This window comes from Pseudophryne corroboree, chromosome 1, assembly GCF_028390025.1.
Source record: "Pseudophryne corroboree isolate aPseCor3 chromosome 1, aPseCor3.hap2, whole genome shotgun sequence".
NCBI classification, from domain to species: domain Eukaryota; kingdom Metazoa; phylum Chordata; class Amphibia; order Anura; family Myobatrachidae; genus Pseudophryne; species Pseudophryne corroboree.
Window position 1 is genome coordinate 525,653,120 of NC_086444.1, and position 26,446 is coordinate 525,679,565.

The 26,446-nt window shown below is 46.1% G+C and overlaps 1 protein-coding gene across 1 annotated transcript in view; it reads left to right on the forward strand.

Moving 5' to 3' along the window:
- The window catches only part of LOC134897198 (programmed cell death 1 ligand 1-like), a 160,874-nt gene that overhangs the window by 109,786 nt on the left and 24,642 nt on the right, over positions 1-26,446 (forward strand). The gene's annotated exons all lie outside the window — the stretch shown is intronic.

Consider the following 26,446-nt stretch of genomic DNA (forward strand, 5'->3'; position numbering starts at 1 on the left):
TGCACACCATGGTGCATATTACACTTACTATAAAAACTCACAAATATTTACTTGTGTAGAATATAATGCTCATCAGCTTCATCTTGACAATAAAATATAATTGACTGCGTGATCTAGTAATCCATCTAGACCACAATATAATTTACAAACTACACTTACATCAAGTCTGGTATGTGTATGTTGTTTATCTTCCACGCAGTCTAGAACTATTGGACTGATAATAGACTTGTCCTGTAAATGAAAGGGAAAATGATGCTGGTATTTTAAGGCTCCACTTCCTTCTACCTATGCAAAGCACTGGCGTTATTTACAGTGCAAATATAATACAGCTGGACCTTATTATGTATTGGCAACAGTTACATCACTTTGTTTGTTGTACATATTTTTGAAAATTGGATGAGAATCAAATTCCTTCTTACAAAAATAATAAGTCACCCATATGTTTTATTATTATGCAAACTAGAACCAAATAACCTAGAAATAATGACACGTACAACTGTATAGATTGGAAAAATTGGAGGTCACAGCCAAATTTATTAAATTGGAATTAGAATTGTTAATCACCGGTGGCGCAAAAAGCAGTGGCAACTCGGCCATGGCTTAAAACTTTAGAATCTTTAAATAAATGGGGCGGAGTTTCCGCCCCTTGCGCAGTCCGTCCTGGGTAGAACCATCTCCCCTTAATTAGCACAGTGCTGGTCCCTCCTTAAGATGGTGACCTGGTCCTCCCCTGAGGTAGTGACCGACTCGCCTTTCTCAAAGGGAAAATGCTAGCCAAGCTCTGCTGCGCTAAATTGAGCCGCCGAATAGCACTGCTTTCCGCCCGCTGCGCCTCTCACTTGCTGGAATAATTATAACTTATTATTCCAACGATAAAAAACTTTCAAAGTACATTGACAGAAAAACACAATTCACGAATTTAAATTGCTGGGTGGGTGGGTGGGATCACAAAATGGCAAGAGGAATATGAATCCTCTGCCAGCACTTAAATAAACTAATCTACCCCGCCTACCCGACTACTCCCCATTGGATAATGCTTGATTGACATCTATTACTAACCTATTAGAAAATATCAACACAAAACCAGATCTAACTAGCTTAGCTACCTAAACAACCAGGGAACCCGCCTACTTAACTACTCCCTATTGGATAATGTTTAATTGACATACATCAGCACCTATTAAAAATTATCAACACAAAAACCAGCTCCAACTAGCTTAGCTACATAACAAACAGGGTGCTTATATTCACTCTATCCTATACAGTCTCTCGTTCTTTTTAAGTCACCCATATGTTTTATTATTATGCAAACTAGAACCAAATAACCTAGAAATAATGACACGTACAACTGTATAGATTGGAAAAATTGGAGGTCACAGCCAAATTTATTAAATTGGAATTAGAATTGTTAATCACCGGTGGCGCAAAAAGCAGTGGCAACTCGGCCATGGCTTAAAACTTTAGAATCTTTAAATAAATGGGGCGGAGTTTCCGCCCCTTGCGCAGTCCGTCCTGGGTAGAACCATCTCCCCTTAATTAGCACAGTGCTGGTCCCTCCTTAAGATGGTGACCTGGTCCTCCCCTGAGGTAGTGACCGACTCGCCTTTTTCAAAGGGGAAATGCTAGCCAAGCTCTGCTGCGCTAAATTGAGCCGCCGAATAGCACTGCTTTCCGCCACATTCGAAGACTCCAGACTTCGAAACCGCCACCAAACCAGCCTCCCTTCACAATTCGTTTAAACCTTCCAACAATGCTGTGACAAACAACTCCAAACCATCTTCCGATAAATGCACTCCATCTAATCTGTACAATTCTACCTTCTCGTAACGCAAATCTGGATTCTTAACCACTTTCCCTTTTAAACTAATAACAAATCTGGAGGTTGCGGCATTGAGTTTCCTTCTCACTTTATCTAACGCCACTCCCCCTTGGGTGCCCCTCCAAAATCTACGCGGTACCACTTCTGACCATACCACCTTAACCGCCGGCCAATGCTCAGCAATTATTTGAAAATCTTTCTTTATGCTATTAATTAACTCTATACCCTTACAAGTACCTAAATCATTGCCTCCTAAGTGTATCAACAAACAATCAGGGGCACCCCACTTCTTTTCACCATCCCAAAGCACACTCAATAAATTGCTCCATCTCATTCCCCTTATACCTATCCACCTCACTTTAAAAGCGAACGACTTAGATGCCTTGTGCCTACTAGCCCAATAGACATATGAATGCCCCACAATCCACACCCGGCTTGACAATGTCAAAAAACCTGCAGAAAAAACAGCAAAACAAATAAAATATTTTATTTAACTTATGATTCAACAAACCTTTAAAAAACAGGGAGGGATAAAACTTAGTTATTTTGGCGACCCAGATGGAGGTGAACGACACCAAACCTCAAAAATTCTTGTGAGGGAAAAGGTGAAAAGAACTCCAATCCCCCTTTAACGGCGGGTAGCTTATGGCCCTGGGTTTCCGAAATAACAAACTCGCAGGATGCCTCTACTAATGCAACTTATCCCCTCTAACATAACGCTTGTAAGCATCTGACTTCCACCGTCCCAACCTCTTAATCTCTTCCTTGGAAGAGCCTGCCACTGCTGCGCAAGTCGCTGCTCCTATCCTGAAAGAATGCGTCCCGTAATGCTCTAATGGAAGGCCCAATGCAATTAAACATTTGTTAAAAATACTTGTGAATTGAAATTTAGTTAAAGGACTCCGATCCCTATGTACCAACCACTGATCCCCCCCTTTCGGACGAATTCGCCCGAAGGCCTCAGCTAATCTTACTGGGCAGATGCTCGGCTCCAAATGCATAGGAACAGAAATCCATTTACCCCTTCCCAACTGATCTGTTTTGGACCGGTGTATCTTAATAAGAAGCTTATCACTCCTAACTACTACATTACTCAACAATATACCCGTATCAACTGAACCCTTGTTTTTCGCAACTAGTTCACCTACTCTTAATGCACCAAAAAAGGCCACTGCAAATGCCAAACTAAAAAGTTTAACCTCTAACTCTCCTATCGCAATACCCGAAACGGCCATAATTAGATCTTTCAAAAGCTTGATGTCAATTGGCCTACGCTCATCTCTTATATTTGCCTGCTCTTTAGACCACCCCTTCATTGCCTTTGACAACATAAAAGATTTAGTTGGGTCGATCAACCCTTCTAAACGTGAAAAATATGAGATTCCTGCTAAAGCACCCGACATAGCCGCTTTAGAACGACCCTTTTCATGCCCTAACCATACAAACGCTAACATAACATCCTGCACACTCTTACCACCACCTTCCGAATTCATGTACGCCTGCCACTCATTCCATGCTGCAGAATACGATCTCAACGTCCCAGGTGCCAATGCCTTCAATGCTAACGCTTTCATGCCGGATTGATGATCTGCCATACAAATTTAGGACATGACAAACCCTCTAATCTAGCCGCTGGAGCTAATGCTCTAAATCTATCCCATTGAAAACGGGACAAAGCATCCGCTACCTCGTTCCTCACCCCAGGCACATGCCTAGCACTTAACTCTATATTCTTCTGCATACATTTAAGAGTTAAATGCCTTAACAACTTCAACGCATGATAACATGAAGACTTTTGGTTGTTGATTGCTTGAACCACCCCTAGATTGTCGCACCAAAACAAAACCCTTTGATTACCTAGTTTATATCCCCATATCTCCACCGCGACAATGATTGGAAAAAGCTCAAGTAAAAGCATGTTATTAGTAAGCCCTTTCCTACACCATTCCTCAGGCCAAGCTTCCGCACACCATTCACCTTCAAAATATGCACCGAAACCTAGGGACCCTGATGCATCTGTGAAAAATTGCAAATCTCTATTGCTTACCTCTTCCTGCAACCAAATACAAACCCCATTAAATTCTCTCAAAAATTCTAACCAAACCTTACAATCTTCCTTCAATTCTGATGAAATGCGAATAAAATGGTGCGATTTCTTTACCCCTGCTGTGGCTCTTTCTAGCCTACGACTAAAAATCCTTCCCATCGGAATGACCCTACAAGAAAAATTTAATAACCCCAGAAGTGATTGTACCTGCTTCAGAGTCATCTTTTTTGCAGAAATAAAATTCTCCAATAAACTCCTTAAACCATTTACTTTTTCCGCCGGCAACCGACAAAGTCCTGCTTCAGTATCAATCTCTATACCCAGATAAGATAAACGGGTCACAGGCCCCTCCGTTTTTTCCTTAGCTACAGGTACACCCATTACTGAAAAAAGAGCTTGCACCGAAAATAGCAATTCATGACATGCCGAGCTACTCGCAGGACCTGCTAACAAGAAATCATCCAAATAATGAGCGACTCCTGTCTGACCTGTGCCAGCCTTCACACACCACTGTAAAAATGAACTAAAACATTCAAAATAAGAACACGAAATTGAACAGCCCATCGGCAAACACCTGTCCACATAAAATTGGCCCTCAAGCTTGAAACCCATGTATTTAAATGAATCCGGATGCAGCGGCAACAATCTGAAAGCCGACTCTATATCCACTTTTGCTAACATAGCTCCTACCCCAAAACCTTGAACCATATCAACGGCTTCCTCAAAAGACTGATACTTAACGCTACACAAAGAAGGGTCGAGAGCCTCGTTTATTGAGCCCCCTTCCGGATAGGAAAGGTGCTGAATTATCCGAAATTTACCCGGCTCCTTTTTTGGAACTACCCCCAATGGCGAAACACAAAAATCAGCTAAAGGCGGACTTTTAAAAGGTCCACACATACGCCCCAAACTAACTTCAGCAGCAATTTTGGCTCTTACTATTTCTGGATAATCTCTAGCTGATTTAAGATTCCTCCTGGCTAAAACAAATACTGGCCTAACTATTGGCAATTTAAAACCGAACTTAAAACCTTGCAATAAAAATGCCGCCTCCTCCCTGAGAGGATAGCGGTCCAACCAATGCTCTAAAACTACTACATCTACCGGGGACTCGGCTTTACCTATTCGCGGCCCTCTGCTCCCCTCTACCCCCTGATTGAGTTGCGGACCTGCTGCAATCCTTTGCTGCGTGACCTCCGCCGCACAGCATGCAGATATTAGAGATGAGCGGGTTCGGTTTCTCTGAAACCGAACCCGCACGAACTTCACGTTTTTTTCACGGGTCCGAGCAGACTCGGATCCTCCCGCCTTGCTCGGTTAACCCGAGCGCGCCCGAACGTCATCATGACGCTGTCGGATTCTCGCGAGACTCGGATTCTATATAAGGAGCCGCGCGTCGCCGCCATTTTCACACGTGCATTGAGATTGATAGGGAGAGGACGTGGCTGGCGTCCTCTCAATTAGAAATTAGATTAGAAGAGAGAGAGAGATTGTGCAGAGTCAGACAGAGTTTACCACAGTGACCAGTGCAGTTGTTGTTAGTTAACTTTTATTTATTTTAATATAATATATCCGTTCTCTGCTATATCCGTTCTCTGCCTGAAAAAAAACGATACACAGCAGCAGCCAGTCACACAGTGTGACTCAGTCTGTGTGCACTCAGCTCAGCCCAGTGTGCTGCACATCAATGTATAAAAGGCAAAGCTTATAATAATTGTGGGGGAGACTGGGGAGCACTGCAGGTTGTTATAGCAGGAGCCCCCAGGAGTACATAATATTATATTAATTTAAAATTAAACAGTGCACACTTTTGCTGCAGGAGTGCCACTGCCAGTGTGACTAGTGGTGACCAGTGCCTGACCACCAGTATAGTAGTATATTGTTGTATGTATTGTATACTATCTCTTTATCAACCAGTCTATATTAGCAGCAGACACAGTACAGTGCGGTAGTTCACGGCTGTGGCTACCTCTGTGTCGGCAGTCGGAACTCGGCAGGCAGTCCGTCCATCCATAATTGTATTACAATATATACCACCTAACCGTAGTATTTTTTTTTCTTTCTTTATACCGTCGTCATAGTGTCATACTAGTTGTTACGAGTATACTACTATCTCTTTATCAACCAGTGTACAGTGCGGTAGTTCACGGCTGTGGCTACCTCTGTGTCGGCAGTCGGCAGGCAGTCCGTCCATCCATAATTGTATTATTATTATAATATATACCACCTAACCGTGGTTTTTTTTTCATTCTTTATACCGTCATAGTGTCATACTAGTTGTTACGAGTATACTACTATCTCTTTATCAACCAGTGTACAGTGCGGTAGTTCACGGCTGTGGCTACCTCTGTGTCGGCAGTCGGCAGGCAGTCCGTCCATCCATAATTGTATTATTATTATAATATATACCACCTAACCGTGGTTTTTTTTTCATTCTTTATACCGTCGTCATAGTGTCATACTAGTTGTTACGAGTATACTACTATCTCTTTATCAACCAGTGTACAGTGCGGTAGTTCACGGCTGTGGCTACCTCTGTGTCGGCAGTCGGCAGGCAGTCCGTCCATCCATAATTGTATTATTATTATAATATATACCACCTAACCGTGGTTTTTTTTTCATTCTTTATACCGTCGTCATAGTGTCATACTAGTTGTTACGAGTATACTACTATCTCTTTATCAACCAGTGTACAGTGCGGTAGTTCACGGCTGTGGCTACCTCTGTGTCGGCAGTCGGCAGGCAGTCCGTCCATCCATAATTGTATTATTATTATAATATATACCACCTAACTGTGGTATTTTTTTTTCTTTCTTTATACCGTCGTCATAGTGTCATACTAGTTGTTACGAGTATACTACTATCTCTTTATCAACCAGTGTACAGTGCGGTAGTTCACGGCTGTGGCTACCTCTGTGTCGGCAGTCGGCAGGCAGTCCGTCCATCCATAATTGTATTATTATTATAATATATACCACCTAACCGTGGTTTTTTTTTCATTCTTTATACCGTCGTCATAGTGTCATACTAGTTGTTACGAGTATACTACTATCTCTTTATCAACCAGTGTACAGTGCGGTAGTTCACGGCTGTGGCTACCTCTGTGTCGGCAGTCGGCAGGCAGTCCGTCCATCCATAATTGTATTATTATTATAATATATACCACCTAACCGTGGGTTTTTTTTCATTCTTTATACCGTCGTCATAGTGTCATACTAGTTGTTACGAGTATACTACTATCTCTTTATCAACCAGTGTACAGTGCGGTAGTTCACGGCTGTGGCTACCTCTGTGTCGGCAGTCGGCAGGCAGTCCGTCCATCCATAATTGTATTATTATTATAATATATACCACCTAACCGTGGTTTTTTTTTCATTCTTTATACCGTCGTCATAGTGTCATACTAGTTGTTACGAGTATACTACTATCTCTTTATCAACCAGTGTACAGTGCGGTAGTTCACGGCTGTGGCTACCTCTGTGTCGGCAGTCGGCAGGCAGTCCGTCCATCCATAATTGTATTATTATTATAATATATACCACCTAACCGTGGTTTTTTTATACCACCTAACCGTGGCAGTCCGTCCATAATTGTATACTAGTATCCAATCCATCCATCTCCATTGTTTACCTGAGGTGCCTTTTAGTTCTGCCTATAAAATATGGAGAACAAAAAAGTTGAGGTTCCAAAATTAGGGAAAGATCAAGATCCACTTCCACCTCGTGCTGAAGCTGCTGCCACTAGTCATGGCCGAGACGATGAAATGCCAGCAACGTCGTCTGCCAAGGCCGATGCCCAATGTCATAGTACAGAGCATGTCAAATCCAAAACACCAAATATCAGAAAAAAAAGGACTCCAAAACCTAAAATAAAATTGTCGGAGGAGAAGCGTAAACTTGCCAATATGCCATTTACCACACGGAGTGGCAAGGAACGGCTGAGGCCCTGGCCTATGTTCATGGCTAGTGGTTCAGCTTCACATGAGGATGGAAGCACTCAGCCTCTCGCTAGAAAACTGAAAAGACTCAAGCTGGCAAAAGCACCGCAAAGAACTGTGCGTTCTTTGAAATCCCAAATCCACAAGGAGAGTCCAATTGTGTCGTTTGCGATGCCTGACCTTCCCAACACTGGACGTGAAGAGCATGCGCCTTCCACTATTTGCATGCCCCCTGCAAGTGCTGGAAGGAGCACCCGCAGTCCAGTTCCTGATAGTCAGATTGAAGATGTCAGTGTTGAAGTACACCAGGATGAGGAGGATATGGGTGTTGCTGGCGCTGGGGAGGAAATTGACCAGGAGGATTCTGATGGTGAGGTGGTTTGTTTAAGTCAGGCACCCGGGGAGACACCTGTTGTCCGTGGGAGGAATATGGCCGTTGACATGCCAGGTGAAAATACCAAAAAAATCAGCTCTTCGGTGTGGAGGTATTTCACCAGAAATGCGGACAACAGGTGTCAAGCCGTGTGTTCCCTTTGTCAAGCTGTAATAAGTAGGGGTAAGGACGTTAACCACCTCGGAACATCCTCCCTTATACGTCACCTGCAGCGCATTCATAATAAGTCAGTGACAAGTTCAAAAACTTTGGGTGACAGCGGAAGCAGTCCACTGACCAGTAAATCCCTTCCTCTTGTAACCAAGCTCACGCAAACCACCCCACCAACTCCCTCAGTGTCAATTTCCTCCTTCCCCAGGAATGCCAATAGTCCTGCAGGCCATGTCACTGGCAAGTCTGACGAGTCCTCTCCTGCCTGGGATTCCTCCGATGCATCCTTGCGTGTAACGCCTACTGCTGCTGGCGCTGCTGTTGTTGCCGCTGGGAGTCGATGGTCATCCCAGAGGGGAAGTCGTAAGCCCACTTGTACTACTTCCAGTAAGCAATTGACTGTTCAACAGTCCTTTGCGAGGAAGATGAAATATCACAGCAGTCATCCTACTGCAAAGCGGATAACTGAGTCCTTGACAACTATGTTGGTGTTAGACGTGCGTCCGGTATCCGCCGTTAGTTCACAGGGAACTAGACAATTTATTGAGGCAGTGTGCCCCCGTTACCAAATACCATCTAGGTTCCACTTCTCTAGGCAGGCGATACCGAGAATGTACACGGACGTCAGAAAAAGACTCACCAGTGTCCTAAAAAATGCAGTTGTACCCAATGTCCACTTAACCACGGACATGTGGACAAGTGGAGCAGGGCAGGGTCAGGACTATATGACTGTGACAGCCCACTGGGTAGATGTATGGACTCCCGCCGCAAGAACAGCAGCGGCGGCACCAGTAGCAGCATCTCGCAAACGCCAACTCTTTCCTAGGCAGGCTACGCTTTGTATCACCGCTTTCCAGAATACGCACACAGCTGAAAACCTCTTACGGCAACTGAGGAAGATCATCGCGGAATGGCTTACCCCAATTGGACTCTCCTGTGGATTTGTGGCATCGGACAACGCCAGCAATATTGTGTGTGCATTAAATATGGGCAAATTCCAGCACGTCCCATGTTTTGCACATACCTTGAATTTGGTGGTGCAGAATTTTTTTAAAAACGACAGGGGCGTGCAAGAGATGCTGTCGGTGGCCAGAAAAATTGCGGGACACTTTCGGCGTACAGGCACCACGTACAGAAGACTGGAGCACCACCAAAAACTACTGAACCTGCCCTGCCATCATCTGAAGCAAGAAGTGGTAACGAGGTGGAATTCAACCCTCTATATGCTTCAGAGGTTGGAGGAGCAGCAAAAGGCCATTCAAGCCTATACAATTGAGCACGATATAGGAGATGGAATGCACCTGTCTCAAGTGCAGTGGAGAATGATTTCAACGTTGTGCAAGGTTCTGATGCCCTTTGAACTTGCCACACGTGAAGTCAGTTCAGACACTGCCAGCCTGAGTCAGGTCATTCCCCTCATCAGGCTTTTGCAGAAGAAGCTGGAGGCATTGAAGAAGGAGCTAACACGGAGCGATTCCGCTAGGCATGTGGGACTTGTGGATGCAGCCCTTAATTCGCTTAACAAGGATTCACGGGTGGTCAATCTGTTGAAATCAGAGCACTACATTTTGGCCACCGTGCTCGATCCTAGATTTAAAGCCTACCTTGGATCTCTCTTTCCGGCAGACACAGGTCTGCTGGGGTTGAAAGACCTGCTGGTGACAAAATTGTCAAGTCAAGCGGAACGCGACCTGTCAACATCTCCTCCTTCACATTCTCCCGCAACTGGGGGTGCGAGGAAAAGGCTCAGAATTCCGAGCCCACCCGCTGGCGGTGATGCAGGGCAGTCTGGAGCGACTGCTGATGCTGACATCTGGTCCGGACTGAAGGACCTGACAACGATTACGGACATGTCGTCTACTGTCACTGCATATGATTCTCTCAACATTGATAGAATGGTGGAGGATTATATGAGTGACCGCATCCAAGTAGGCACGTCACACAGTCCGTACTTATACTGGCAGGAAAAAGAGGCAATTTGGAGGCCCTTGCACAAACTGGCTTTATTCTACCTAAGTTGCCCTCCCACAAGTGTGTACTCCGAAAGAGTGTTTAGTGCCGCCGCTCACCTTGTCAGCAATCGGCGTACGAGGTTACATCCAGAAAATGTGGAGAAGATGATGTTCATTAAAATGAATTATAATCAATTCCTCCGCGGAGACATTGACCAGCAGCAATTGCCTCCACAAAGTACACAGGGAGCTGAGATGGTGGATTCCAGTGGGGACGAATTGATAATCTGTGAGGAGGGGGATGTACACGGTGATATATCGGAGGGTGAAGATGAGGTGGACATCTTGCCTCTGTAGAGCCAGTTTGTGCAAGGAGAGATTAATTGCTTCTTTTTTGGGGGGGGTCCAAACCAACCCGTCATATCAGTCACAGTCGTGTGGCAGACCCTGTCACTGAAATGATGGGTTGGTTAAAGTGTGCATGTCCTGTTTTGTTTATACAACATAAGGGTGGGTGGGAGGGCCCAAGGATAATTCCATCTTGCACCTCTTTTTTCTTTTCTTTTTCTTTGCATCATGTGCTGATTGGGGAGGGTTTTTTGGAAGGGACATCCTGCGTGACACTGCAGTGCCACTCCTAGATGGGCCCGGTGTTTGTGTCGGCCACTAGGGTCGCTAATCTTACTCACACAGCTACCTCATTGCGCCTCTTTTTTTCTTTGCGTCATGTGCTGTTTGGGGAGGGTTTTTTGGAAGGGACATCCTGCGTGACACTGCAGTGCCACTCCTAGATGTGCCCGGTGTTTGTGTCGGCCACTAGGGTCGCTAATCTTACTCACACAGTCAGCTACCTCATTGCGCCTCTTTTTTTCTTTGCGTCATGTGCTGTTTGGGGAGGGTTTTTTGGAAGGGCCATCCTGCGTGACACTGCAGTGCCACTCCTAGATGGGCCCGGTGTTTGTGTCGGCCACTAGGGTCGCTAATCTTACTCACACAGCTACCTCATTGCGCCTCTTTTTTTCTTTGCGTCATGTGCTGTTTGGGGAGGGTTTTTTGGAAGGGACATCCTGCGTGACACTGCAGTGCCACTCCTAGATGGGCCCGGTGTTTGTGTCGGCCACTAGGGTCGCTTATCTTTCTCACACAGCTACCTCATTGCGCCTCTTTTTTTCTTTGCGTCATGTGCTGTTTGGGGAGGGTTTTTTGGAAGGGACATCCTGCGTGACACTGCAGTGCCACTCCTAGATGGGCCCGGTGTTTGTGTCGGCCACTAGGGTCGCTTATCTTTCTCACACAGTCAGCTACCTCATTGCGCCTCTTTTTTTCTTTGCGTCATGTGCTGTTTGGGGAGGGTTTTTTGGAAGGGACATCCTGCGTGACACTGCAGTGCCACTCCTAGATGGGCCCGGTGTTTGTGTCGGCCACTAGGGTCGCTTATCTTTCTCACACAGTCAGCTACCTCATTGCGCCTCTTTTTTTCTTTGCGTCATGTGCTGTTTGGGGAGGGTTTTTTGGAAGGGACATCCTGCGTGACACTGCAGTGCCACTCCTAGATGGGCCCGGTGTTTGTGTCGGCCACTAGGGTCGCTTATCTTTCTCACACAGTCAGCTACCTCATTGCGCCTCTTTTTTTCTTTGCGTCATGTGCTGTTTGGGGAGGGTTTTTTGGAAGGGACATCCTGCGTGACACTGCAGTGCCACTCCTAGATGGGCCCGGTGTTTGTGTCGGCCACTAGGGTCGCTAATCTTACTCACACAGCTACCTCATTGCGCCTCTTTTTTTCTTTGCGTCATGTGCTGTTTGGGGAGGGTTTTTTGGAAGGGACATCCTGCGTGACACTGCAGTGCCACTCCTAGATGGGCCCGGTGTTTGTGTCGGCCACTAGGGTCGCTTATCTTACTCACACAGCGACCTCGGTGCAAATTTTAGGACTAAAAATAATATTGTGAGGTGTGATGTGTTCAGAATAGGCTGAAAATGAGTGTAAATTATGTTTTTTGAGGTTAATAATACTTTGGGATCAAAATTACCCCCAAATTCTATGATTTAAGCTGTTTTTTAGGGTTTTTTGAAAAAAACACCCGAATCCAAAACACACCCGAATCCGACAAAAAAAATTCGGTGAGGTTTTGCCAAAACGCGGTCGAACCCAAAACACGGCCGCGGAACCGAACACAAAACCAAAACACAAAACCCGAAAAATTTCCGGCGCTCATCTCTAGCAGATATGTCTATATCTACATGTTGTTCCCCTACTGCATTGCGCATTATTGAACGCGTAACATTTTCCCCTTCCTCCTGTGTTAAAGCCTGGTCTAAACTGAAAGGGCTGTTTACGACCCATCGACTCCGTAAAAGACCTATTACTATGAGTTACCTCCAACCAAACCTCTACATCTTTGAAACCTAAACTTAGCAATTTCTGACCGTCTTGCTTCTTTCTAAATAGTTCGTCGCACTGACGCCAAACATTATGTCTAGCCGTCAGAAACATATTATGAATAAGATGCAGATATTTAATCACGTTAAGAAACTCCGATGGACGAGATTCTATAGAACAAGCCGCAAAAATGTACATCCCCGTAAGCCAATTGGGATAACTCCTCCTTGCCTCTTCCACCACTGGCCCCCCGGCCTTTGCTGTATCTAGAGCCTTTTTAGCTTCGTGTGTAATCGCGAACATATCTACGAAGCGCCCTTTCTTTATACGCTCCCTCACCTTAGACCTTACTCCCCTCAATATTGCCGTATTTGCACAATGCACACTATCGCCTGACGCATCTGGAGCCAAACTGCCCGCTACACTGCGCCCTCCCTTTGAAACCTTACGCTTTCCCCTAAGATGCTGAACGAATGTCCGCATAAATTTACGCGGATTCTCCAGCGAGCTAGACGTATCCGAAGATTCGGCAGAATGCGAAGATTTTGCGCTAAGCTGAATTTCTGTAACTATCTTACCAGCTCCTGATGTAGAAGGACCTTCGCCTGGGTCTCCTGCGGTCTCCTGTCCCACGTTGTGCGACGCGCCCGCCGCAACTTGACTCGATGATTGTTGATCCTGCGAAATCCCACCGTCTGCCGACGGATCTAACGAAGCTGCGTGAGACGCTGACACCTGCGGACTCAATAAAACAGCGTTACTTCCTGCCCGCCCCGCCCCGTCTGACCCATCGGGTGCAACCGACGATGCACGTGCTTGAGAGCGCACGTTTGTCTGACTCTCTGACTGCCTTGGTGATGGGGGTCTAGCTGGTGGAGGAACTTGTGGCAGAGGAGGCATCCCTGTCTGATGAACACCCGTAAATTGATTAGGCGCAGGCTGAAACCAATGCCCATATTGAGGGCCCGCCTGCGGGGGGCTCGGAATATGCATAAATTGTGGGAAAGCAAACGGCTGATATAAATTACCTAACTGCTGGGTATATTGAGGGTTAAAGAAATGCTGCTGTCCTGTTAAAGGCAGCTGCGCGACATTTCCTTGTGCCCCTTGACTAAAATACGGGGACCAGGACCCTTGCTGGGGTTGAAAATTCCCCCTTGTCTGCACATTAAATTGATGGGAAAAAGGGGGAGGGGGGGGATTGCAAACAATCCCCTTGTCGCATCCAAACCTGCTACTGCAGGTCCTGGGGAACTCCTTAAATTCCCTGTTGCCCCCACCACGTTTACATTATTATTACTTTCACCCAAAATGGGAGAGGCTAATATATTGCCTCTCCCTTGGGTTACTAATGTCTGCCCGCCTATCCCTGCCCCTGCTCTCCCCTCCCCAGCTCCTAAAGCTGTGGGAGAGGGGCTGACGGCCGCCGGGTCCGTCGCCATGGTAACGGGGCGGGGCTTGGAGCGGCGGGTGCCGAGGCACCGGACCCGCTGCTTAATGCTGGGGATGGCCGGCGGGGTGTGCTCGCAGGGCTGGCTGTCGCTCCCGACAGCCAGGCCCGCAGCACTGAGGGGGACGGAGAGGGAGGCGGGTGACTCGTCACCGCTACCTCCGACGGAGCCGCGCGAGTGCTGGAGGCCGCGCGAGCGCTGGGAGCTGCGTGACCGGCTCCCCTCACAGAGAAACGCCGCGCTCCCCTCACGGCCGGAGAGGCAGCTGCTGAAGAAAGAGGTCTAGATACCTCAACTAAACGGCGGGGAGGGGGCGCACTGCGGCGGGGACGAGGCATTATAGCTAACAAGAAGCAATTAAAATAGCAGCAGAAACTGACAAATATAGCTCCCGAAATTTACCTCACAACAAAACTTTTAGTAATATAATGAAACAAAACCAATCAATTATAGTTAAGCTAATTGATATAATAACATAAAAATTGAAAACCCAAAATTCAATTTATGATTAATGAAACACCTGCAGAGTGATACACAATACTTTACCAGTCCAGGGATCACAAAATGGCAAGAGGAATATGAATCCTCTGCCAGCACTTAAATAAACTAATCTACCCCGCCTACCCGACTACTCCCCATTGGATAATGCTTGATTGACATCTATTACTAACCTATTAGAAAATATCAACACAAAACCAGATCTAACTAGCTTAGCTACCTAAACAACCAGGGAACCCGCCTACTTAACTACTCCCTATTGGATAATGTTTAATTGACATACATCAGCACCTATTAAAAATTATCAACACAAAAACCAGCTCCAACTAGCTTAGCTACATAACAAACAGGGTGCTTATATTCACTCTATCCTATACAGTCTCTCGTTCTTTTGGAAGGTGATGCCAGGAGCGGTTTCCTTTTATATATGCCTAATACAGTACTGGATCACCCACAGCCACTCAAGAGTTATTTCCAGGTGGGCAGGTCATGTAGGGCAGACGGGTGACCGGCGGTCTCCTGAACGCCAGTCACATAACTACATCCCGGGCAGACAACCCATTACTAATTTATAAAATTGACTAAAGTGCACTTCAAAGTCAGGTTTCATAGAAAATGATTTGAATGATATCAGAAAATCGTCCCCGAACCTAGTTGTTTCAACGACAGCGATTAGCTGTGTATTTAGCATCTTTTGGTATCTGGGAATGTATTTATTGCATTGTGCAGTGTGTGAAAAGATGGAAACCACAGTAACCAATTTGATTCGGTTACTAGTCAATTAAGATTAGAAATATACTGTGTGTGCGTGCGTGTGTGCGTGCGTGCCTGTATACAGTATGGGGTATATGCAATTGCGGTCGAATTCCCGAAATTGTCGAATTTCGGGTCATTTTCGACCAAAAAAAAAATTCGCCTATGCAATTCAGTGCTTTCCGACCAAAAAACGGACTTTCAAAATTCGACTTTTTGAAATTCGAATTTTTGCAAATTCGACTTTTCTGCAATGATATAAGTGCTGCAATTCGACCAAAGCATATTCAATTCAAGTTTGGAAATTCGACAGCAGTGCTTTTAGACAGCAAATTCGTCATTTTCAATCCGCCACACTTTGGAGGGTGAAAACAAATAAAAAAAATTTAAACATGTTTTTTTTTGTGTTTTTTTTTTTGGGAATAGCAGATCTATTTATATTAGAAGGGATTAGGTACTTTTTTTTTTTTTTTGGAGGCACAAATATTATTTATATATTTTTTAAAATATTATTATTATTATTTTTTTTTTTTATTGCTGGAACGGTAAAATCCTAAAAAAAAATGGCGTGGGGTCCCCCCTCCAAAGCATAACCAGCCTCGGGCTCTTCGAGCTGGTCCTGGTTCTAAAAATGCGGGGGGAAAATTGACAGGGGATCCCCCGTATTTTTAAAACCAGCACCGGGCTCTGCGCCTGGTGCTGGTGCCAAAAATACGGGGGACAAAAAGCGTAGGGGTCCCCCGTATTTTTAACACCAGCATCGGGCTCCACTAGCTGGACAGATAATGCCACAGCCGGGGGTCACTTTTATGCCGTGCCCTGCGGCCGTGGCATTAAATATCCAACTAGTCACCCCTGGCCGGGGTACCCTGGGGGAGTGGGGACCCCTTCAATCAAGGGGTCCCCCCCCCCAGCCACCCAAGGGCCAGGGGTGAAGCCCGAGGCTGTCCCCCCCCATCCAATGGGCTGCGGATGGGGGGGCTGATAGCCTTTTGTGATCATGAAAAGAATATTGTTTTTTCCAGCAGTACTACAAGTCCCAGCAAGCCTCCCCCGCAAGCTGGTACTTGGAGAACCACAAGTACCAGCATGCGGGAGAAAAACGGGCCCGCTGGTACCTGTAGTACTACTGGAAAAAAAATACCCAAATAAAAACAGGACACACACACCGTGAAAGTAAAACTTTATTTCATACGTCGACACACACATACTTACCTATGTTCACACGCCGACATCGGTCCTCTTCTCCATGTAGAATCCAGGGGTACCTGAAAATAAAAGATCAATATACTCACCTCAACCAGGCTCCAGAGATAAATCCACGTACTTGGAGAAAAAAACAAACCGAACACCCGCTCCATGCCGGACTGAAAGGGGTCCCATGCTGACACATGGGACCCCTATCCCCGAATGCAGAGAGACCTGTCAGTGACAGCTGTCACAGAAAGGTCTCTATAGCCAATCAGGAAGCGCAACTTCGTTGCGCTCATCTGATTGGCTCTGTGCGTCTGAGCAGACAGCGCATCGCACAGCCCAGTCCATTATATTCAATGGTGGGAACTTAGCGGCTAGCGGTGAGGTCACCCGCCGGTCAGCGGCTGACCGGCGGGTGACCCCCCCGCTAGCCGCTAAATTCCCACCATTGAAAGTAATGGAGCGGCTTTGCGATGCGCTGTCACATCACAGACAGCGCACAGCCAATCAGATGAGCGCCACGGAAGTAGCGCTTCCTGATTGGCTGAAGGGACTTCAGTGACAGGAGTCACGTGATGTCCCGGCATTCGGGAGAAAGGGGTCTGATGTGAAAGCATTGGACCCCTTTCTAGTCCGGTATGGATCGTTGTTCGTTTTTTTGTTTTGCCAAGTACGTGGATTATCTCTGGACCTGGATGTACCTCTGGACGCTGGAAGGTGAGTATAATTTTTTCACAGGTACCTCGGATCGTCGGAGACCGTGGCAGTCGGCGTGTCAACATAGGTAAGTATGTGTGTGTCGGCGTATGAAATAAAGTTTTACTTTCACGGAGTGTGTGTCCTGTTTTTATTTGGGTATTTTTTTTCCAGTAGTACTACAGGTACCAGCGGGCCCGTTTTTCTCCCGCATGCTGGTACTTGTGGTTCTCCAAGTACCAGCTTGCGGGGGAGGCTTGCTGGGACTTGTAGTACTAATGGAAAAAACAATATCTTTTTATTATCACAAAAGGCTATCAGCCCCCCCATCCGCAGCCCATTGGATGGGGGGGGACAGCCTCGGGCTTCACCCCTGGCCCTTGGGTGGCTGGGGGGGGGGGACCCCTTGATTGTAGGGGTCCCCACTCCCCCAGGGTACCCCGGCCAGGGGTGACTAGTTGGGTAGTTAATGCCACGGCCGCAGGGCACGGCATAAAAGTGACCCCCGGCTGTGGCATTATCTGTCCAGCTAGTGGAGCCCGATGCTGGTGTTAAAAATACGGGGGACCCCTACTCTTTTTGTCCCCCGTATTTTTGGCACCAGCACCAGGCGCAGAGCCCGGTGCTGGTTTTAAAAATACGGGGGATCCCTGCCCAATTTTTCCCCTGCATTTTTAGAACCAGGACCAGCTCGAAGAGCCCGAGGCTGGTTATGCTTTGGAGGGGGGACCCCACGCCATTTTTTTTTCGGGTTTTTCCCGTTTTTTAAAATCGCGGCAAAATCCGCCAAATCGGCCGATTTTCGCCCGCGACTCTGGCGAATCCGTTTTTTATTGAATATGGTGAATTCCGGAAGCCACCTTCCGGGATTCACCTGTCGAATTGAGTCGAATTAAAAAACGGTGAAAATTGCCGCGAATTCGACCGCAATTGCATATACCCCAATATCTCTGCAGGTGCGCACTTAGGATGATGGAGGTGCAATTGTCAGTAAGCTTCATACGCCCTGGACTGGTTGGCCTCTGACTAGGTCCAGTCACCTTATTTAGGCATGCACATAGGGCGGTCATGTTGACTGGAAAAATCCCCCAACCTGGAAATAAGGTGGTCTTGGGACACTGTATTGCTCCTGGTGGCTGGCCCCTAAGCCCAGTACAGCAAACTTACTGCAAGTGGTCTTGCATTGTCCTCAGCCGTTCCTCCCTTACCTTCCCTTATATCATGTCTGCGTTCTTGCTATTGCACCAGCATGACATTCGCCCTATCCCATGTATACAGGGAGTAAAAGAGACAGACAGAAGTATCTGACCCTGCAGCGTGCAACGCTAAATAAAAGAAAGTATGTGTGGTGACGGGGAAGGAAATAGGAAATATGGGTGGGTGGTTGGCATTTAATTGAACAGTGGTAGGAGCTAATCTTTTATTGGTGGGTTAAGGTTATTAATCTATTAGTGAGGTTATGGTGGAGGCTATTTAATTTAAAAGTGGGGTCATGGTATTAATCTAAGGTAGGATGAATGGAAGGTTAACTTAAATGTTGTTTTTTTTACTTGCTTTTAATTAAAAGTGGGACTGCATTTGGGGAGAATCATGGCTATTTATTAACTGTGAATGCAAATATTTAATTAAAGGTCTGTTTGGGAGGGAAATAGATTTATTTAATATACTGTATGTGATAATATAATTTAATGTTACTGCTGAGAATGCTATTAATTTAATGGGTGGCACTCGATATACTGGCTGTCAGAATCCCGGCACTCAGCATACCATTGCCGGGATTCTGACCACCGGTATGCCGACAACTATTCTCCCTCTGGCGCGTGCCACTGTGCCCGCAGCGTGGTGAGCGCAGCGTGCCCGCAAGAGGCTCTTTTGCAATTACACCGCTGCCGGCATTTCGGCTGTTGCCAGGTTCCCAACAGCCGGCCATTCGTAGTACACCCAATTTAATGTCTAAACTTGGTGCAGGGAGGAAGTACTAAATGAGTGTGCTATTGATTTAAGTTGGGGACTGGTTGGGGCTTTCTATATTTCTTGCACATACACTTTTTCCAAGGAGGAACCTAATATTCCAGGATCCAGACAAGCGGCAAAGACACAAGCAGTAACTGCTTGTGAACAGGTAGGAGGCAGCCAACTGATTCTGATGGTGTACTCTTATACCCCTTTTACACTTGCATGAAAATCCCGGGATATTGCACGTGAACGCGCATCATCCCGGGATTTTTGTCAGTGTGAAAGGGTACAGGGACAATTTCCCGGGTCGAGCATCCCGGGATTTCAACCCTGGTCTCGACCAGGGTTGGTCCTGGGACCGTCCCGGGAAGCTTGGTAGTGTGAAAGGGCCCGTCCCGGGATTCACTACCCGGGACTGTTAAAAGGCCTCCGATTGGAGCTTTCATGGGCTCAGAAAAGATGATGTCATCTTTCAGAGCCCTGGGGAGCGTCCTTGATGCGTGTGAGGAAGGCAGCATGGCGACCTGGACAGACCAGGAGGTTAGAGAGTTGCTGAGCATTAGGGGAGAGGAGGAAATAATGAGGCAGATCACAGGCACAGTTAAAGATGCAGTGATTTATAAAAACATCTCCAAGATGCTGGAAGCCAGGGGAATCATCCGCACACAGCAGCAAGTGTTAAACAAAATGAAAACTCTTAAAAAGCAGTTTCTGAAGGTGCATGACAACAACAGGAAAAAGAGCGGTGTTGGCCGTATCGACTGGCAGTACTATGACATCTGTGCCAATATCTTTGGAAACACAGCTATATGCAGTCCGGTGAGTCTGTCTTCCAGTTCACAGTACACTGCTACAGAAGGCACTCCAGAAGAGACACAGACAAGCAGTGACGTCTGTCCGTCATCCCCGTTGTTAATTGACGACACACCTGAGGACAGCGACACATCCTCCCAGCCGTCCATAAACACATCCAGAAACGACGACAGCATAACTGCAACCATTGAAGACGTTGTGGAAGCTCAGACCAGTGACAGTGGGACTGTACAAAGTACCGTCACCCCAACTTTACAGAAAAACAGTAAGTACATGTTTAGAAAATAACACTCATAGCACAAATCCACAATTGTTAATCATCCGGTTATGTGTGTAGTATGAGTGGCCAGTGTGGCAGCAGCGTGGCGAGCGCAAATGAGCCCCTTGCAGGATCACTGCGCTCAGCACGCTGCTGGCACGGTGGCACGCTTTGCAATTTCTGCCCCCACCCAGGGGGGCTTTGCATTTTTATAAATAGTTCAATGTTGCAGAGTAGCTAGTGTGTAGGTGGATTAATGCCACAAACACATGTTTGCTAACGCTGCTATTTTTATATACGCTCATTTTGTATTTCTTCTCTTCACAGTTTACACCGTACCGCCTAGAAGGAAGAAACTGAACAGAGCGGAGCAAGTGGCTAAAGCCATGTCAAATGTCCTTGTCGACCAACTCCGAGAGATGGACGCTACAATGTCCGCACAGGAGGATGCAAGGCTCGACAGGTTTCTAGAGGCAGAACGCCAAATGCATGATGCATTTATTTCCCAAGTCATGACAATGCAGGAACGCATGAGTAGAGAGCAGTATGACCGCCACAGGGAATTGCACCAAATGAACATGGCGTTCTATGAGCGTATGACCAATACCTCAAGAGCACCAATCCAACACCACAACTCACAATACCCTGAGCAGGGGTTTTCATCATTTAATCCTGGCCCATACTATGCCCCAAATACTGCACCATCTAGTGCGCAAAGCACAGAGTTTACTGTATTGCGCAATTTGCCGTGAAACACAGTGAATTTCTTATTGTTGTTATTTGTTGTTAAATAACCACAGTGTGGTCATTGTTTATGCACAACTGTTTGTGCCTTATTTAATTTTTTTTCTATGTTCTGTTTTGTATAGTGTCTACATTAAAGCACTTTTTATTTATTTTTTACACAGTAATAATATACTGCAGGGACACTGTGGTTTATGGTGTTGTATCTACAAGCCTACCAGTGTTTTTTTTTTTATGCCAATCAAAACTTGTTTGCAAATCTATGCATAACATTCCCATTTGTGCGTAACAGTAGACCATGTTTTCAGTGTTTTCTACATTGTTTCTGCATATACTGTATACAAAGTTTGTGGCAATGTGGTTTTTTTGGAAAATCATAAATATTGAAACCAAAGATCAAAGGTGGAATACAAAATAAAAAAAACGTAATTCACCAAACATTTTGTGCTGATTCTTAAACACTATTGTACCAGTGCTGCAAGGTTGGACGTAATAGTGTGGCGTATTTGTTCTGCAGCGGAGTTTGAGGCAGTCCCAAACAAAGCACCTTCCACATGTGGGTTTATAACCTCAGGGTCCTGCACAGTCCACTCAGGAAGGAATAGCTCATTTTTCAGTTCACAGATGTTGTGCAGTATACAGCACGCAGCTACTACATTAGGCATATTCTTTAGGTCCACATCATTGCGCTTCATCAAACAACGCCATCTTCCTTTTAACCTGCCAAAGGCATTCTCAACCACCATCCTTGCTGAACTCAGGGTGTGAGTATAGGTTTGTTGCTCTGGGGTTAACTGGACCTGTTGGGTGTAGCCTTTCATAATCCAGGGGCGTAAAGGGTATGCAGCATCCCCGATGATGTGGACAGGGATCTCCACCCCATTCACAATCTTTGCGCACTCTTTGGGGTACAGCCAGCCTCCCTGGTTCTCCTCTACGATGTTGTACAGGTCAGAATTGGCAAGAACTCGGGAGTCATGAGATCGGCCTGGCCAGCCAATAAACACATCTAGGAAACTAAAGAACAGTAAAATTTAAAAAAGTTAGAATGTAAAACTCACACATGCAACTCATCCCACCACCCCAAAAATAAACACTTACCAATATTTGTGGTCCACAACAGCCTGTAATATGATGGAGTGCCAGCCCTTCCTATTAAAATAGTCAGCATGGTTGTCACGTGGGGCAATAATGGGGATGTGTGTCCCATCAATCGCTCCTCCACACTGCGGCTAGCCTCGCTTCACAAATCCTTTGATGGTATCCTGTAAGCACTGTCCTTGTGGTAGAGATATGAAGCGCTTGTATAAGGTAGATACAATTGCTTTAGTCACCTGGTGGACTATGACACAGCAGGTGGAGATCGCAACACCGAACAAGCATGAGACTGAGCGGTACTCTCCTGGGGTAGCATACCACCACAATGCAATAGCTAATCTCCTGCGTGCCTCGATGGGTCTCCTAAGCCTGGTGGTCTGCATGTCAAGTGCTGGGGTAAGTAATTCCAGGATGTAGTTAAAGGTTGCACGAGACACACGGAAGTTAGCCATCCACTCCTCATCCTGGTAAGCTTCCACGGTCCTCATAAAGGCTTCTCCGTGCCGGCGATCTCTGGACCAAAATGAGCGGTTAGGGCCCATACTCACGCTCAGGATGGTACTCATCCTGGATGATATGAGGGCTCTCCTCCTGCGCAAATATTGGCGGCGACTAGCAGCCCTATCCAGCATAAATTGCGCCCTCCTCCTCCTCATAAAATATATGTGCAGTATACTGCACAGTGTGACAAGCTGCATCATGCTGTCAGTGGCTGTATGAAACATCTGCAAAGCAGAAAGAATCATGAGCTCAGGCATACACACTGGTACTCCGTCGGCCATGACTGCAGCAATGGTGTGAGCAGGCACCACCCCTCCCTTTGTTGACTAGTGTGACCTCATCTATGTGAGCCAAAAAAGGCCATTTCTAATGACATGCATATGCATTTGCAGGGATATCCCGGGATCAGTGTAAATGGGGCTGTCCCGGGTCGATCCCAGGTCTTAGTGCAGTGTGAAAGGGGTCAGTCCCGGGAAGGCATCCTGGGACGCATCCCGGGAAGCATCCCGGGAGTGACCCGGGAGTGCGAGTGTAAAAGGGGTATTAATTGGTTACATATGATTTGCCGGCAGATGGGATGCCTGCTGTCAGTATCCCGATGGTGGCTTCCCGCCCAGCAGGATGCCGCCAGCGGGGCGAGCGCTACGGGTCCCCTTGCAGGATCGCTGCGCTCCCCACGCAGCGGGCTCGGTGGCTTGTTGCTTTTGCCACCTTATCTATTCCCACTCTATGGGTGTCGTGGACACTCATGAGTGGGAATAGCCCTGCTGAGCCAGTATTCTGGCTGTCTGCATTGTCGGCTGTCGGTATTCCGCCATCGGTATCCTAGGAAACAGCATCGGATCATCTGCTACACCATAGGCTGGCGGTTTGACCCTTTGGGTTGCACAAGCTGGCCACCACAGCAACACCAAAGAGGTCAAGAAATCTCCCTCCCCCATAACAGCGGAGACACACTGCCCCTTCTCCGCTGCCTCCAAACGGCATCAGAATGTCAATCAGTAGTAGTGCAACTGATGTCACAGACCCGTCAGCACTTGCACAGTATGGGTCTGGCACATGCGTAAAGTACTGAACATCGGTACTTTGCGACATTCGTTGCTACTACAACTGGACCTCAATCAGTCCCATTGTGCATATACACTTACCAATACACCGGCTGACATATTCTGCCACAAAAACCCGTAGTGACATTATTGTTGACAGTTCCTGGCAGGCATATGGCACAATCAGCCGTACAGACATCCAGATGTGCCAATATATTGAAATCGGCTCTGCTGCAGGGCTGACACAATATGTTTTGTACTGTGTGATGTGTCGCTCGTCAGTTGAATGAAAAATATTACATAGTGTGTACCTAGCATTTGAGCACCCGCTTTGATCAGTCACACTGCTCTGTTTCAGAATTGAACACAACTAACAGTAGTGCATGCAGCACTGCCAGTGTATTTGTCTAAAATGATAGCCATGCCTCGTGTATACCATAGTTGCCGACTTGTTGGCTGTCCTCTCTGGGAGGGGGCAGCCAGGTGGGGACTGTGTGATGCAGTCAAACTGGATGAACAGATGCTTGACCCCATGGCTACATCATTATGCCCCCTCCACGCTCTATAAAACCAAGATTCCCTGCATTGTGAAGCCAGATGGCAGGGTCATGATGACATGTGTCGATGCAAATTACATCATCAAGCTGCCCACACCCCTACTTCACTCAGATAGTGGGCAGCAATGAGGACCTTGCCTACTCTTTCAGGTGTCCGGGAGAGCCAACTGGGATTTGGAGAGTAGGAAACTATTGGGCACATTGGTCATGAGTGTGGCATGAAATCCCCCCCTTTAGAAAGCCTGCATTTGCTACTGGTTAACTTGCTATGGATTACAGCTCATTTTTGCACAGAGCGTACCTTATGAAATAAACACAATAGTAAGTAAAGTATTGGGTGAATAGTTACTAGTGATTGCTTGCTTTGCTTGTGAAGATCCCTCAAAATGCCTTCAGGGTGGAATGCACAGTTCAACTAAAGTCATCTAAAGTTGCCTACTGTCCTGAAATGTCCGTGAGTTACTCAGATTAGACTGTAACCTCTTAGACTCCTGAGACAGGAGGCAATCCTTCCAGAAGAGGGCTTGATGTCTTCACAGGTGTGCAATGCTGACACAATTACACCTTTCAGCATCACTCAATCAACACTGAGTGGGCAGGGGCATGATGATGAAATTATCATAATCAGAAACCTCACCCACTTGATAATGTGGAAGTCACGCCTCTTAGTACAGGGGAGACTTATATGAAGTGTTTCCTAGTAGATAATAATAATAATAATAATAATAAAATAATAATTGTAATACAGGTTGAGTCTCCCATTTCCGAAATGCTTGTGACCAGAAGTATTTTGGCCTTCTGATTTTTCCATATTTTGGAATATTTGCATACCATAATGTGATACCTTGTGGATGAGACCAAAGTGTTAATGAAATGTATTTATGTTTCATATACACAATATACAAATAGGGGGGTATCCAATTTACCCTCAATCTGTTTTTGGCTGATGAAAACAGCCAGATATCGCGATTAATGACTGATGGTCATTATCACAGTGTCCTATTACAGGCCGTTTTCATCTGTTGAAAACTTGACCCGAGATCACGCAAAAGCACATGTGATCGAGGATAAGTCCCAGATCCCATATGTTATCGCAGCTCTGGCAGCCCACTTATTGCAGTTTTTGCTTCGGGGGCCTCAGGCACCCGAACTATAATCCGCTATAAGAGCCGGCATTGGGGGGAGGAGCATGCCGCATTGGGGTTAATAGGATAGCTCCCGGCGATACAGCTAGCCGCGGGTAATTGGATACCCCCATAGCTTGAAGGATATACAATATCAAAAAAAGAAACAATGTTTCTCAAGCCTTAAAAACTATAAGTCCTTTAGATTGTAAGCTTGCGAGCAGGGCCTTCCTACCTCTATGACTGTTTGTTATCACCCAGTTTTGTTATATTATTGTTATTTCCAATTGTCGAGCACAACGGAATCTGCTGCGCTACATAAGAAAATGTTAATAAATAAATAATAACGTATTGCATCAGTTTTCTTTAATATATGCTTATCTTCACTTTTAGGCTATGTACACACTAGTATGATGTGCGCACCATGCAATATTGTATACAATTTCCCGACATAGGATGTCAGGCATACACACTATACAATGAAATAATAAGATAAGATGAAATTATATCTTACGGGGCTGGAGTCGTTTTTAAGGCAGCACAAGTACAAGAAGGAAGAGAAGGGTCTAGGCTGACATCAACGCCGTAAAATCATATGGTTGTATGTACCCACTACAAAAAAGTTCACAGTATTGCACCATCAAGACTGCATGCAGGTCAGATGTTGGATGTCAAATGTGACGCGCGGGGCCGTGCATCATATGATAAATCTTGTTTAAACACTATGCAATATTGTATGCAATCATACAATATCAGCAATATTGTATGCAATATCTCATAGTGTGGATGCAGCTTAAGGATCATACAATGTTTTTATGGTGTCAGCTCCAATTAATCACAATCTCCTCTGTACCCCATATATTGTTGCAGTTTGTGTAGATATCATTGATAGTTTCCCTGGCATTTTTCCATAGTTGTGCTCTGTTTGCAATACAAGTTTAGAAAATACTGTGAATGAGTCCTTTTAAGAGTACTATATAGCATATATAGCATATATCAGGGTAGTACGGATGGTGTAATAGTTCGCATTACTGCCTCACAGCACTGAGGTTATGGGTTTGATTCCTACCATGGCC